Source organism: Acartia tonsa, chromosome 14 (genome assembly GCF_053477335.1).
Source record: "Acartia tonsa isolate MP-2025a chromosome 14, ASM5347733v1, whole genome shotgun sequence".
Lineage (NCBI taxonomy): Eukaryota > Metazoa > Arthropoda > Copepoda > Calanoida > Acartiidae > Acartia > Acartia tonsa.
Window position 1 is genome coordinate 2688518 of NC_137273.1, and position 14372 is coordinate 2702889.

The following is a 14372-nucleotide window of genomic DNA, read 5'->3' on the forward strand; positions in this document are numbered from 1 at the left end:
GGGAGACTCAACATATACTGGTGAGTGTTTTTTAAAAATACTGAAAGCATAAATTTATCTATAATACAAAGTAGAACGATGTCTGTCTGTCCGTCCGTCTGTTTGTCCCTGAATATCTCGGTAACCACTGAACCGATCGGATTCTACTCTTCAGGGAATATACCTACTGGTCATGTGGTGGTTTTAGGCTATTTTCTTGTGTGATGGGACATCCCCCAACACCCCCAAAAATGAAGAAAATCCCCCCCCCAAAAAAAAATTTCTTTAATTATTTGAAATTAGTGGTGTCATTTCTAGAGATACTTCATCTTTTTATTATTTATTGGGTCAAAGCCCCTAGAGGCTAGGGGCGAAGCCGCTAGTTTTATATAAAATTTTGTGTTTTGAGTCTGTTGTATATTGAAAATTTATTTTAAAAATCATCTATTTTATTGGCTTTAGGCATTTTTAATGTTATTAGTAGCGAAGCTATTCCATAATTCTGAATTGTATATCAACTTGTAACTACTCTTTAATTGTCTGTCAGTCTGTAGGTTATGCAATTTAAGACTTATGAAAAAACTAAGAGAAAGATAAAGCTATTCTATAATTAGGGTCTTTTGGTGTGTCCATCTGCCCTAAACGGTCCGCTCTTAGAGTTGATTTAAACATGTTTGAATTGTTCTATCTATTTAAAACTTTGCATGATGATTCCTGTAACAGTAAGGTATCATATTGAAATAAAAAAAATTAGTTCTATTTCAATCGTTTTGATTTTTAAAACATAAAAGAAAGAGGAAACTTATTACATTTTTAAAAAGTTATATCAAAATATCTATGAAAAAATTACATTTATTTTCTACTTTTACTTTTAAAATTGTCATAGAAATCATCATGCACAGTTTAAAATCGATAGAACAATTCTTACATGCAAAAGAATAACTATTATATATATCTTTATCGTTTAACAGTGTGCATATTAAAAAGGAGGGAGGGGACAATGGACTGCAAATACACTGGTACTCAAAGAATTCATTAGCTCAAAAACTTTGGGTACATTAATCATTTATTGATGGGTTGGTTCCAAACTATTAGAGTATGAACTTTTTTTTCACCAAAATAACAACTTTATAGTTGCGAATCTTTATTTAATGATTTACTGTGTCTGTCCGCTCATCAGTCCGTCTATAAGGAAATTAAATTTACTCAGCTGTTTTTCAAGATAAACTGCTAACTTTTATTGTAAAGATTTTCCTTACCAATAAGCAAACATATACTTTGTCTATTCCTTTGTCTGTCTGTCTGTTCGTTTGGCTGTACATATGTCCGTCATTATGCCTGTCTGTCTATCCATAGAAATCAACCCTAGAAAAAAATTACCCTCCCCCAAAAGAATTTTCTTTTTAAAAACCAATAGTCATTCTAAGTTATTCTAAGTTTGTACTCTTGATTGTCTGATTTATTGAGCTTCGCTTTTATTGATATTGACATCCTTGTTTAGGTAATTTGTTTTAAGTTAAAAACTTAATCTTAATTTTTAAATGATGATTCCTAGGACGAGGTGCACTGTTGTGAAAGAATCATCTCAAAAATCAAGATCTAACATGACAATGTAAGTATGTTTTAAACATTTAATTAATTTTGCAACATATTTACCTTAAATCTTAGTTTAGACTTATAAATTAAGGTTTTGCTCTTTTTAAGTTTTAACACTCTTTAAGACACTTATTAAATGTTAATGTTCGTTTGTCCGATTGTATGATTTGTTGAGCTCTACAAGCATAAAAGCCCCCCATCGGATTAATCCTTTTTTTGCCTTTAAAACAAACTGTTATAGTTTTTAAATTTTTCACCAATTAAATTTTCTCTTTATTTTCTTACTTATCTCAATGGCTCTAAGGATCTCTAAAACAATTGTCTCTGCTCCTATCTGAAGTGCCCTTGCTCCTATTTCACACATTAAATTATGTTTGATAATTCTAAAAGTTATCTTTTACTTGTATTTATAACAAATTAAGCTTTAAAAATATTTTAGGGTTTGGCAGCTGCTGGATGAGTGTGGCTTACGGTGGGGTTAGCTGCGGCTGAATACAAGTTTGCAGCTGCGGCTGATGGTGCCTGTGGCTTATCGTTAAGATGGCTGTGTCTTCACCTAAAAAAAAGTGCTGCTGCTGCTGCTGCTGAGAGTGGCTTACAGTGACCATGTCTGTGGCTGATTAAAAGTTTGCGGCTGCGACTGATGGCAGCTGTGGCTGAGTATAGCATTGCTACGGCTGATGGTTCCTGTGGTTTATGATTTAGATGGCTGTGTCTGCAACTGAAAAGATAAGTTGCCTCTGCGGCTGAGAGTGGCTTCCAGTGAGCATGCCTACGGTTGAATACAAGTTTGCGGCTGTGGCTAATGGTGGCTGTCAGTGGCTGAGTGTGGCTTATGGTTGGGCTGGCTGTCTCTGTTACTGAAAAGAAAATTGCCGCTGTTAGGCTGAGAGTGGCTTACAGTAAGCATGCCTGCGGCTAAGTACAACTTCGCGGCTACGGCTGATGGTGGCTGTCTATGGCTGATGGTTCCTGTGGTTTATGATTTAGATGGCTGTGTCTGCAACTGAAAAGATAAGTTGCCTCTGCGGCTGAGAGTGGCTTCCAGTGAGCATGCCTACGGTTGAATACAAGTTTGCGGCTGTGGCTAATGGTGGCTGTCAGTGGCTGAGTGTGGCTTATGGTTGGGCTGGCTGTCTCTGTTACTGAAAAGAAAATTGCCGCTGTTAGGCTGAGAGTGGCTTACAGTAAGCATGCCTGCGGCTAAGTACAACTTCGCGGCTACGGCTGATGGTGGCTGTCTATGGCTGATGGTTCCTGTGGTTTATGATTTAGATGGCTGTGTCTCCAACTGAAAATAAAATTGCCGCTGTGGCTAAGAGTGGCTTACAGTAAGCTTACCTGCGGTTAAGTACAAGTTTGCGGCTGCAGCTGATAGTAGCTGTATCTGCAACTGAAACAAAATTTGCTGCTGTGGCTGAGAGTGGCTTACGATGGAGGTGGCTACGGCTTAGAGTGGCTGCTTCGGATCCGGCTTTTGAAAAGTCGTGTTACTTACTGGGGCTGCGGGTATCTGAGGCTGTGGCTTATTGGCAGCTGAACAAACCGCGTGACTGAGGCAGCCGCGCGGCTAACGGGTAGCTGAATTGATATCTTGTAGCTGCGGCTTAGGCTTGATGTTGGGCTGCTGAATAAACCACATTGCTGAGAATTGAGAGTACTTGAGTGGCCGAAAAAGCCGTGTGGCTGATGGGTGGATCAATTTAGATTATTTCCTGGGTGGCTGTAGCAAAGCCGAGCTGCTGATTAATGAGGCTGAGGTTTATGTGACTGCGACACCCGGGCCCTTATTTATTCATTTCATCATTGTAGAAAAAACGACTCAAAATTTTTTTTGTAAATTCCATTTTCTTCTTTAAATTAAGCTCAGTAAAATCTATATAAATCAACTTTTATTGATAAAAAAAAGTCCATTTAAAGCTTAAATTGTGTAAATTTTTATTCTAATAATTAATTTGCAACTATAAATTTAAAATAGGATTTATATAATAGTAATAATGTACATAACATAATTTCCGAAGAATTCTTTATTTGATTATATGAATTATTATAATAGTTAAAAATGGGTTAAAAAAATAAATAATTACTTCACATATTTTTTATTTTTTTAATTAGAAAAAATTCATACTAAAGATGTTTAATTTTTTTTTAATTAAACATTTCTTAGAAAATGTTTAGAGGGGAGGGGATATTGGACTTGTAAATTATACTGGTACCCAAGTTTTATAAATACACTCTCTCTTATCCGTTAGCTTAAAACTTTGAGTACTTTCATAAAATCTTGATTGGTTGAATGTAACTAGCTGTGTTCAAACTTTCCAACACTTACTTTTAAGATACTTAAGGTTTTTTTTGTTTATCATCATTGGAGATGTAAAACAATTTATTACGTCTTAGGATGTCTGGTTAGGTGCAAAATTGTCTTCACAGGAATGTAACTTTACATGGATGAAGGGGGGGGGGAGGCATATCTTCCTACAAAATAGTCTAAATCCTGCTCTGGGGGCCAATACATTACTGCGTATTTTAAACATTTCAAGCATTTTCAAAAGATAGTATTTTAATTTTAATATCATGATTCCATTGACAATTAGATACTATATGTAAGGTAAAGCAACTCTATAATAATGCCCTAAAAGGGTAATAATATTATCGTGAAAAGAACTTGTATCCTAATAATTTTTTAACAATAGTTAAAACTCTGTTTTATTTATACTGTTCATAATATAATTGGTTTAAAAAGAAACTTTTTTCTGTTATTAAAGATTTAATATTATTTATAAAACTCAGAAAAACAATAATTAGAATATATTGTACTTATATGTTATGTCACCAGCTAGATACTCTGCTTTCCTTACATTGATGTATTTTATAATTAAGTATTAAAGTTGGTGTTTAAGGCAAACTTTAGCAACAAAGCAACTTTCCAAGTATAGATAAATATATTAGTCTAATAGTCATATTCAAACATAATCAATCAAGCTTAATTCTCTAATAATTATTATTCTATTATTCTAAAAATATTTTTGAAGTAATGGTTTACGTTTAAAGCAATGTTAATTTTGGATATAATCATTTTTTAATTATTATAAACTTATGTATATAGTAAAACCCTTCATTTTTAAAAATGAATGAATAAGTTTAAAAGCTGAAAAGCCACTTCTTATCTTATATATTTTATTTGACCTTTTTTTCTTGTAAAAATATTTATTGAATCTAACTATTCTATCAAGTAAAAAAAACATTATATGAAAATTGAATATTTATTAAAGTTAAAGATTTTTACATATAAAACAGTAGCCAAATTAAAAAAGAAAAATGAAAGAACAATATTAATAAAAATATTATATAATCAAATTAAAAGGAACCACAATATCTTAGCCAACAATCAGGGGTATTTGGTAGATAGTAAACATAAAAGTTACCAGGACAAAAAGTAACTTTAATGTTAGTATACCTAAAACAAACAAAATCATATTTATCAAAGCAAGCTCTAGCAGTTATCTCTTGTCCAACTTCCATCTGTTCAATAGCTCCCCATTCATATTCTCTGATATATCCAGATAAAACTGTGCCACAGTGTTCCGAACCAGGTGATGAGGTTGGTATCTTGTCTCCAGCTGGGGCTTGTATTCTATAATATCCAGCTCCCTGCCAATCAGGGCTGGTATTGATTTGATTACTATCACAATAATATTTTTGCCCATGATCTTCATTTCTTGTTGGATCATTGAGAATTCTGTATCCATCTGGCTGGCACTGGGGAGGAAAAGCGGTAGTTGTTGTAGTAATAGTTGTAGTTGTAGTTGTAGTTGTAGTTGTAGTTGTAGTTGTAGTTGTAGTTGTAGTTGTTGTAGTTGTTGTAGTTGTAGTTGTAGTTGTAGTTGTTGTAGTTGTTGTAGTTGTAGTTGTAGTTGTAGTTGCAGTTGTAGTTGTAGTTGTAGTTGTAGTTGTAGTTGTAGTTGTAGTTGTAGTTGTAGTTGTAGTTGTAGTTGTAGTTGTAGTTGTAGTTGTAGTTGTAGTTGTAGTTGTAGTTGTAGTTGTAGTTGTAGTTGTAGTTGTAGTTGTAGTTGTAGTTGTAGTTGTAGTTGTAGTTGTAGTTGTAGTTGTAGTTGTAGTTGTAGTTGTAGTTGTAGTTGTAGTTGTAGTTGTAGTTGTAGTTGTAGTTGTAGTTGTAGTTGTAGTTGTAGTTGTAGTTGTAGTTGTAGTTGTAGTTGTAGTTGTAGTTGTAGTTGTAGTTGTAGTTGTAGTTGTAGTTGTAGTTGTAGTTGTAGTTGTAGAAGTAGTTGTACTTGGCAATGCTGTTGTGCTTGACTGTCCAATACAGTTCAGCAATCCACTAGAACATCCCAGACATGGTATGGTATCCACACATTCTCCATACAAGAAGCAGTAGTAAGGAAGAGAAGTGAGTTGATTGTACCATGTAAATCCAGTACAACTTTCTCTACCCAAACAAGAGATGTAGCAACTGTCAGATGAGTCTGCTGTCACAACTGCTATAAGATGTGATGTATCTTCTTTGCAGGCTTCTTCGTGGAATATGGTTGGTACTGTTCCACTGTGGCATCCATAACAAGTGTGCTGACCCTCCAAGACTTCAGCCATGTGTAGCCATTACAATCAGGAAAATTGAAGCAGGATGAAAGGCAAGCTTCAGCACTAGGTATGTCCAGAAGCATTTCATCTCTGTCAGCCTGGAAACTCCAGGTATAACCTTCAGCTGTTGTCTGGCACTCAGCCTGGACTCCAGTCAGTACTGCAGCTCCATAGAGGAGGGCCAGTATGCTCAACATGATTGAGCACATGTGAGAAAAAAATACTTTTTTTCACACTATGATATTTCATTATTCTGATTCTGCTTTTATTTCAGCTCTTATCTTCCTATTATTCATTATAAAATGTAAAGTCACATTTTTTGCTCATATAATTTTGTGCAAAAAAATTTTGACCTTTAACCCAATACAAACTATTTGTCATTAGATACTTTCAATTGTAAATTAAAATTTTAAAATGTAACAAATCTCCTTTGGGTTTTAATTCTTATTTAATAAAGCTTTATATTGTAAACAATATCTTATTTAAAGGTTTCTTCTCATAAAATAAGATTAGCTTATTCTAATTTCTAAATCACTATTTTGTTTTTATTTAATGAGTTTTTGTTGATTTCATCTTAATTTTAAAGAAATAATTGCTTTCTCAGTCAGCTTTACAGACAAGAGTCAGGTTTATATTAATCTAAAAATCATAGCCAATTTACAACTAAATCAGCACCAATACAGGAATTTCAATTTGACAAAACAGTCACAATATGTAAATATAGATACAGAAAAAACAAAGGTAAAATGTTGTTGAAAAGGGTAATATTTTTAAATTATTATGTTAATCCAAATATTAGTAAAAAGAAATATTTTAAAGCTATAATTAAAATAAAATTAAAAATATGCATTTAATTGTATAATAATAGAACCTAGAAATTAAAATGTATTATATATATAAAAAAAGGTATTGATTGAGGTAGTAGGATATTTACATTGGCCTGGTCATTAATATTCTTTATCTTTACTTTCAGTTTTAAATTAGTCTTGGAAGCATAAGATAATTTCATTCCTATAACTCTTACTTACAAAGATAAGAGATATTCAATTAACAAGTATTTAATATGAAGTTTATTTTGTATTTATAGATAAGAGATATGTGTTTTAAAACATTTATTAATAATTTCTCCTTAGTTTAGAATATATTATTTGCAGTATAACTGTAGCTCATCAATTACCAAATATAAATTTGTTAAGTTCAAATTATTTTTTTTAAGTGTGTACTGACTGAAGCATAAGGACCCTGGTTTCATAAACTACCATAAACAGGTAACAAATATAGTTTCAACATGTAGAAAGTTTGAAAATTAGATTAGACATGTGAATGTATTTTATAAAATTAATCTTAACATTTTTTTATGGTCCATTTTTTAAATATTTTTATATTGTGTCTATGTAATTTTGAAATTTTGTTTTTAACTTCATTATTTATTATGTATAACATAATGGACTTTTCTGTAAATATATCTGCAAGCTGTTAGTCTTTGTGTCAAAGTACATTCCTTGGTAACAGATTAAAAGCTACCAATTTTTTTATTAGTTATGAAATTTTTTTTTCAAATTTCAATTTCACTCCTAGCTCCTATCCTCTTTGTTTTAGTTTCTATAAAAAAATTTGCTCATCTGTTATTGAGATAAATCAATTAAATGATATTTTTTCTTCTTTTAGTGGTAAAGAAATAAGGAAATAAGAGTGGATGGGTTAAACCACAGCATAGTAGCTTGAAAGAAGCTGCCACCACCTCTGCAGCTCTCAGAAAGCTACCACTAGCCTTGAAGAAGCCGCCACTTGATTGGAGAAGCTGTCACCAGCTCTGCAGCCTTGAGGAAGCTGCTGCCACCAGGTCGGAAGTAGCTGCCACCTTAATTGATGAGATGCCATCAGTTCTGAGCAAGCTGCAAAATAAGCCAAGATCTTTCTAAGTCTTTCTAGCTCCTAAATAGACAGAAAGCTCTTCCTCAATTTACAGTCTGTGCAGTAAGAAGTATATTATATTCGTTTGTTGTAGAATTTATACTTGTCATTTTTTGTTTTTTTAAATATAACATTTCTCAAAAATTTAGTTTTTATTCTTTGGAGGTAAATCAAATCACAATAAAGATGTTATAAACTATTGCTCTATCTAACATTTAAGAAAGAATTAAATAAATATCTATAATTAAATGTTCTTGATAGCCCCCCTCCTTCAAAAGCTTAAAACTTTTCCTGGACTAATGTAGCATTCCCTAATACAGTATACGTTACGAAAAATGACCGGTTTAAAATGGTCTATCCCCCCTGTATTGAAGTTGTAACTCTATTTTTTGTGTGTGTGTGACTTTATATACATGTATGATGGTGTTTGTATCAGTCAATTAGATCAAAGAACATCTTTATATCTTTATATCATATAGGCAAAGACATCCAGAATTTTTTTCTTTTTTGGTTGGGAATAAATTTTTTAAAAAGATTTTTTTGTGGGGGGGGGGGGGGGTAATCAAATCACCCCTTTGCGCCCTCCCCTTTGACGTCCCTGTAATTGGTAATGCTTCTTATGAGTCTAAGGTTTGAGTCTAGGCCACTTCTCGTCACATTAACAATGATACCTACTGCTGCTATGTCAAGCATATGACATCAATAGTCAGAGTAGGGGAATGCCTTTGCTCATACACAGGCGTAACTTATTAACATGTACAGTTAGGCATTTTTAGCCAAAAAGTTGGTTCTGCTGGGTGTTACTTATATCCGCTCTCCTGTAAGTTACTCTTAATCTGCCCTGGTAAAACTTCTTTGCACCTTCTCGTAGTATTTAGTAAAAAAGAGAAACACGACCATTAAAATACCAAAAATGTTCCAATAAAACTTCCAATTTTTTAAACAAATTTTCGGGAGGAAGGAGACATTTGACTGTAAATTACACTGGTACCCTAGGTTAAAAAACAACGTTGGCTCAAAAACTTTGGGTACTTTAATTGAATTTTGATTGGTTGGTTCCAAACTATCAACTTATCAACCTATTTAAAGAAGGCAAATTTATTACCTTTAAATAAATATAATAAATATAAATATATCGTCCATTGTCTTATCCCTTAAGATCCCTGCAAATTTGAGAACAGGCAAAATTTTTAAGTGATTAGATAGAAGATTAAATCATTGGACATTGACTAATAATCTCGTTGGGGCGGGATTCTCCTTCGATTTCAACAAATGTAAAAATGGTTTTAATCTTATAATTGTACATTTTTATATCCGCAGAAAGCTGTCTATATTTTTGGTTGTAATGTTTGCCAACTGCATATTTTTGTGGTCTTGTTTAAAAAGCTAAATGAAGTCACTGTATAAATGAACAAGGATGACAATATTTATGATAATTTGCTGTATAATGTATATGGACCTAAACAACTAACCATTTGATTACACGACTTTTCTCTATAGTAGATCTTTGTATTTTTTTAAAATTTGTTGCAAAATTGCGTTAATGCATAGGGAGTAGAGGGGGGATAATGGGCACTTAATTCAATTTAAGAGTTTTCGCTAAAAAGGCCATTAAATCCAGATTTATCCCGAAAATTTGAAGAAAATTGTAAAGGGAGTATTAATCAAATTTAGAAAATCATAAAAAAAGAAAAAGTTATAAGAAAAAAAGCATTTATTTGAAAATTAGATTACAAGTACATCACACTGACGTAACCATTCTGTAATTAATTAATAGAAAAATCGTCCCTGGAACTCAATCACCCCATATTCCTAAATTTTAAAATGCCACTACATACAAGAATTAAATTTAAGGGTTCTTAGATTGTTTATTACACAAATACCACGATAAAGTTTTATCTAAGAAATTATATTTTTTGGAGAAAAAAATTGTTGAAACCAGCCATCTCATAACAAATTTTTCTGTCTGCTATATTCAAAACTAACCTAAGTCAACCAGAACCTGCTAAATTCTTGCACATTCCCTTTAAGCCAGTACCCAAAGTCTGAGACTCCTAAAAGTTTAATATTCGATCCATTGTCCCCACCCTTGATCCCTGGTTAGTACATGATATACTTATATTTTTAGGATCTGATTATAAAGATTCCTTGCCTATTATATTGTACACTGTTGTTTTAAGAAGCTTTCTATTTCAAAAATCAGATGGACAGGTACTAATATATAATAAAGGATTTTGTTGTCAAAAAGTTAAAAATCAGCATGTTTTTAATGGATTTTAGAGTTGCAACGCTTCCTAAATCGTTCCTAACTGTTAAAGGAATCGTAATGCAAAGTTTGAAGTTAATATGACAATTATAACACGTCTAAATTTACAAAAAGAGCTAACTGTTACGTACGGACGGACCGACCATAATTATAGAAAAGCTACGTTATTAAAAAGGTGTTATAGCCATTATCGGCGTTTTAGAGTTCTTTAGTAACATATATTAAGAGAGACAAAAGTAAAAAATTTAGCTGTTTTCACAAAAAAGCAAATCTTGTTTGTGCAAAAATTCAACTTGATTTTATTTGTATAATTGCAAGCATAAGAAATGTTCCTACTTCTGCTATGTCAAGCGTTTGATTGGGATTCCCCCCAATTGAATAATTTTTGGTAGATGGAAATGGTTGTGGGGGTAAGTTACAACCTTTTAGCAATATTTCAATTGTAGTTTTAAAAATATTTTTTTTTGGGGGGGAGGGCGGATAGGGGATTTTTTCTAGGGGATTTCTTTTGGGAGGTTGGAGGTACCCATCCAAAAAATAGTTATAAACCTTCGCAGAACCTATGAGAAGCTGCTCTGTAAAGTAGAACCATATCGGTTCAGTGGTACACACGTAAAAACAGACAGATACCCAGAAATCCTTTTACTTTATTTTAATGTATTGTATAAACGTTTTTAAGATTTCTTTTGACCAAGCCATAAATATAATTCAACTTAGATGCGACAATTCCACCAATTCTAGGGGGATAGGTAAATAAACGGATAGTTCGTATCATAAACAGCATTCCGCGGATATCAACATAAAAACTTATAAGATTAAAACCAGTTTTCTTAGTCCGGGCTAACAAAACTGGTATTGATATTAAAAGCAAAGCGCTGTAACATTAACACTTGTACAGTTTCAGAACTGAATATTTCAATAATTGTATAAGAGTCGAAGCAAAATTAAAAGTAATTTTTTTTTAAAATCTGCTTGATAAAGGAAAATGTTTATGAACATACTTACATTTTTAGGACTTGATTATAGAGTTGCTTCTCTTATAATATTGTACTTTGTTGTCCCAGGAATCAGTATACCAAAAATTAGATCAATCGGATAATTAAATCACATAAACTTTTTTTGTAAAAAAAGTAAAAAAAATCAACATGTTTAAAATGGACGCACAGACATTCTGGTATTGATTATAGAGTTGCTAACCTTTCTAAATCATACCTAACTACTACAGGAATCACCATGTAAAGTTTGAAATCGATGAGACAATTCTAACATGCCTTAATTAACAAAAAAGCTATCCGTTCCGGACGAATGTACGGACGGACAGACTGACCAACCCTTATTATAGAAAAGCTTTGCTTTTAAAAAATATTTGGAAGATTTTTTGTGACAACTTTGCCTATTCCTGCAACCCTAAAAGTGATGCGCCAACATAAAAAAGGATAAAGTGGATAATGGACAAAAATGTGGTGAAAAAAAAGTGTTTAACCCTGCGGGGGGCCGGCTAAGAGCTTGAAGCTGCAGGAATCTAAAGGGATAAGACAATGGCCGATAAATTGATGTACGTCATCGATGATGATAAACAAAATACCCATACTGTAGATTTAAATTATTGGTGAAAAGATAGGACAATACAAGTTTGAAAACAACAAATGTACCAAAAATTTTTAATAATAAGTAATAAAATTTTGAGTACCAGTGTAAATTACAGTCCAATGTCCCCTCCCTCCCTGCCAATCCCTAATAAAGAAAACTTAAAAGAGACAACTATAAGTTTTTAGTAGCGAAGCTACTCTATAATTTACTTTGTCTGTACGTCATTTGTCCGTAATGCCATAAGGGAAAAGCGATTTTTTTCGGCAGCTATTGAAGATAGACAGCTGAAATTTTCAGTGAAGATTCCTATGACATTTGCACATCTAGTCTATACATTGTTTTGCCCGTCATCTTCAAAAGACGTAAACATTAATTTTTAAAGGTTGCGTGATTCTCTTTGAGTTTTCGAATATTATTTCTCTTTCTTTTCTTATGACAATTGGACATCTGCTCTAGAATTCACTTTGTCCGTTTATCCATTCGCTACTTATGGCTGTATGTCATCCTTGTTTATTTCTGTATTTGAAAATTTATTAGGACAAGTACTTTTCATAGAAATATTCAAATAATTTTTATATTTATATTCTTTGACATTGTCATTTATTTAGATTTTTCATATATTTATGTTATTTTAAAGGGGAAGGGGATGCCTAAAGTAATAGTATGTCTGTTTGTCTGTGTGTTTGTATGTTCATACCGGAGGATCTCGATAACCGCTGAACCGATATGATTCTCCTTTACAGGGTAGTTTCTCATAGGTCCCGGAAAGACTTATTACTATTTAGGGGGAGGGTACTATCACCCTCCCAAGAGAAATCACAAAAAATATTTACCTACAGAGACTTGAACGCAACATTGCAAGTTATCTTGAAAGCAAAATAGATAAGTATCGTATTATTTAAAAAAAACATTTAAAGTGCCACTATGGCCTCTAGGGGCGTAGCCGCTAGTATCTTTAAAACCGAAGCCTTTTCTATAATTATGGTCGGTCCGTTCGTCGGTTCTCTCTACGCCCGTCCGAATAGAATGATTATCCTTAATTTAGACATGTTAGAATTGACTTATCTCTTTCGACTTTTACATGGTGATTCCTGTAGAAGTAAAGTACGATTTAGAAAGTGTAGCAACTCTAAAAACGTACCAGAATATCCATATGTTTTAAACATTTTAGACAAAAAACTTGTATGTGATATTATTATCCTATTGATCTGATTTATGGAATACAAATTCATAGGATGTGTAATAAGCGAAGTATCTCTATAATCTAATCCTAAGAATGTAAGTATGTCCTCAGCCAGTAATCTGTATTTAAGTCGTTTTGAAAAAAATTACTCGCAATTTTGATTCGACTTATACATTTTTATTATGCTTATATATTTCTGACACCCTACAAGTGTTAATGTTCGTTTGTCTTACCATTTCAGAGTTTCGATTACAAAATGGAAATTACTATGGTACCCGAAGTTTTATAGGAAATTACTATGGTACCCAAAGTTTTATAATCTATTAACCATTCCCTCTTTATCGCTGACTCTAAACTTTTAAAACTATTAGTAAATCTTGATTGGTTGATTCAAACTAGTAGTGTCTAAACTCTTCAACAAAAAATTTTTAACTACAGAGGAGGTAATTTTGTTTATCATTATTGTGGATTTAATCCTTTTATAGTTAACTGCCTTATCCCTTAAGATCACTGCAAGACAAATATAAAATCCAGGTCCAAAGCAAACCTTTTAGAAAATCCGGTTTAGAGATTCTAAGTATCATATACACACAGACTGTGAATAACAACAAAAATTATACGTATATCTTTAATATAAGACAATCAAGTTTTATTCATGCCTATTCTATATATAACAATGGTATAACAAGGATGACAACATCCTTTAAAGTGAAGCTCAAAAAATCTAACTTGCAAACGAACATTTGAACATATTAAATTAACAACAAGACTTGATTATAGAGCTTACACTTGAAATAGTACCTAATTCTCCAAAGAATCATTTTTCAAAAAAAAAAACTATTTAAAAATTTGCCAAAAAGTTTTTTTTTATATAAAAATATTTTTGAACTTTGAACCTTTTATTGTTACAAACTTACAATGCTGTTAAAACTGCAATTAATAGTTATAGGAATCAGCATGCCAAGGGTTAAATATATAGGACAATTTTAACATGCCCAAATTGACGATAAGAGGTACTACGAACCGACACGTATTATAAAAAGCTTCGATTAAAAAAAATATATGTATATTAAGATATATAAGTAGGAAAGAAATTTAATGGTAGAGGGAGATTTGAAATCTGCATCAAATTTTAAGGATTATTTTTTATAAAATTCGTTTTTTGTATAATTCTTTATCTAAAAGCGGAAATAAAATTTAAGTTAATTAATTTTGAAATCTGTGATTGGTGGATTGAAAATTATC

The 14372-nt window shown here is 32.2% G+C and overlaps 1 long non-coding RNA gene across 1 annotated transcript; it reads left to right on the top strand.

Annotated features, from left to right (window-relative positions):
• On the top strand, nucleotides 1-3670 carry LOC145306496 (uncharacterized). The gene is made up of 3 exons (XR_013875017.1): nucleotides 1-20; nucleotides 1535-1591; nucleotides 2015-3670. It is a non-coding gene; the product is annotated as an uncharacterized LOC145306496 (long non-coding RNA).
• Nucleotides 3671-14372: the final 10702 nt, after the last annotated feature.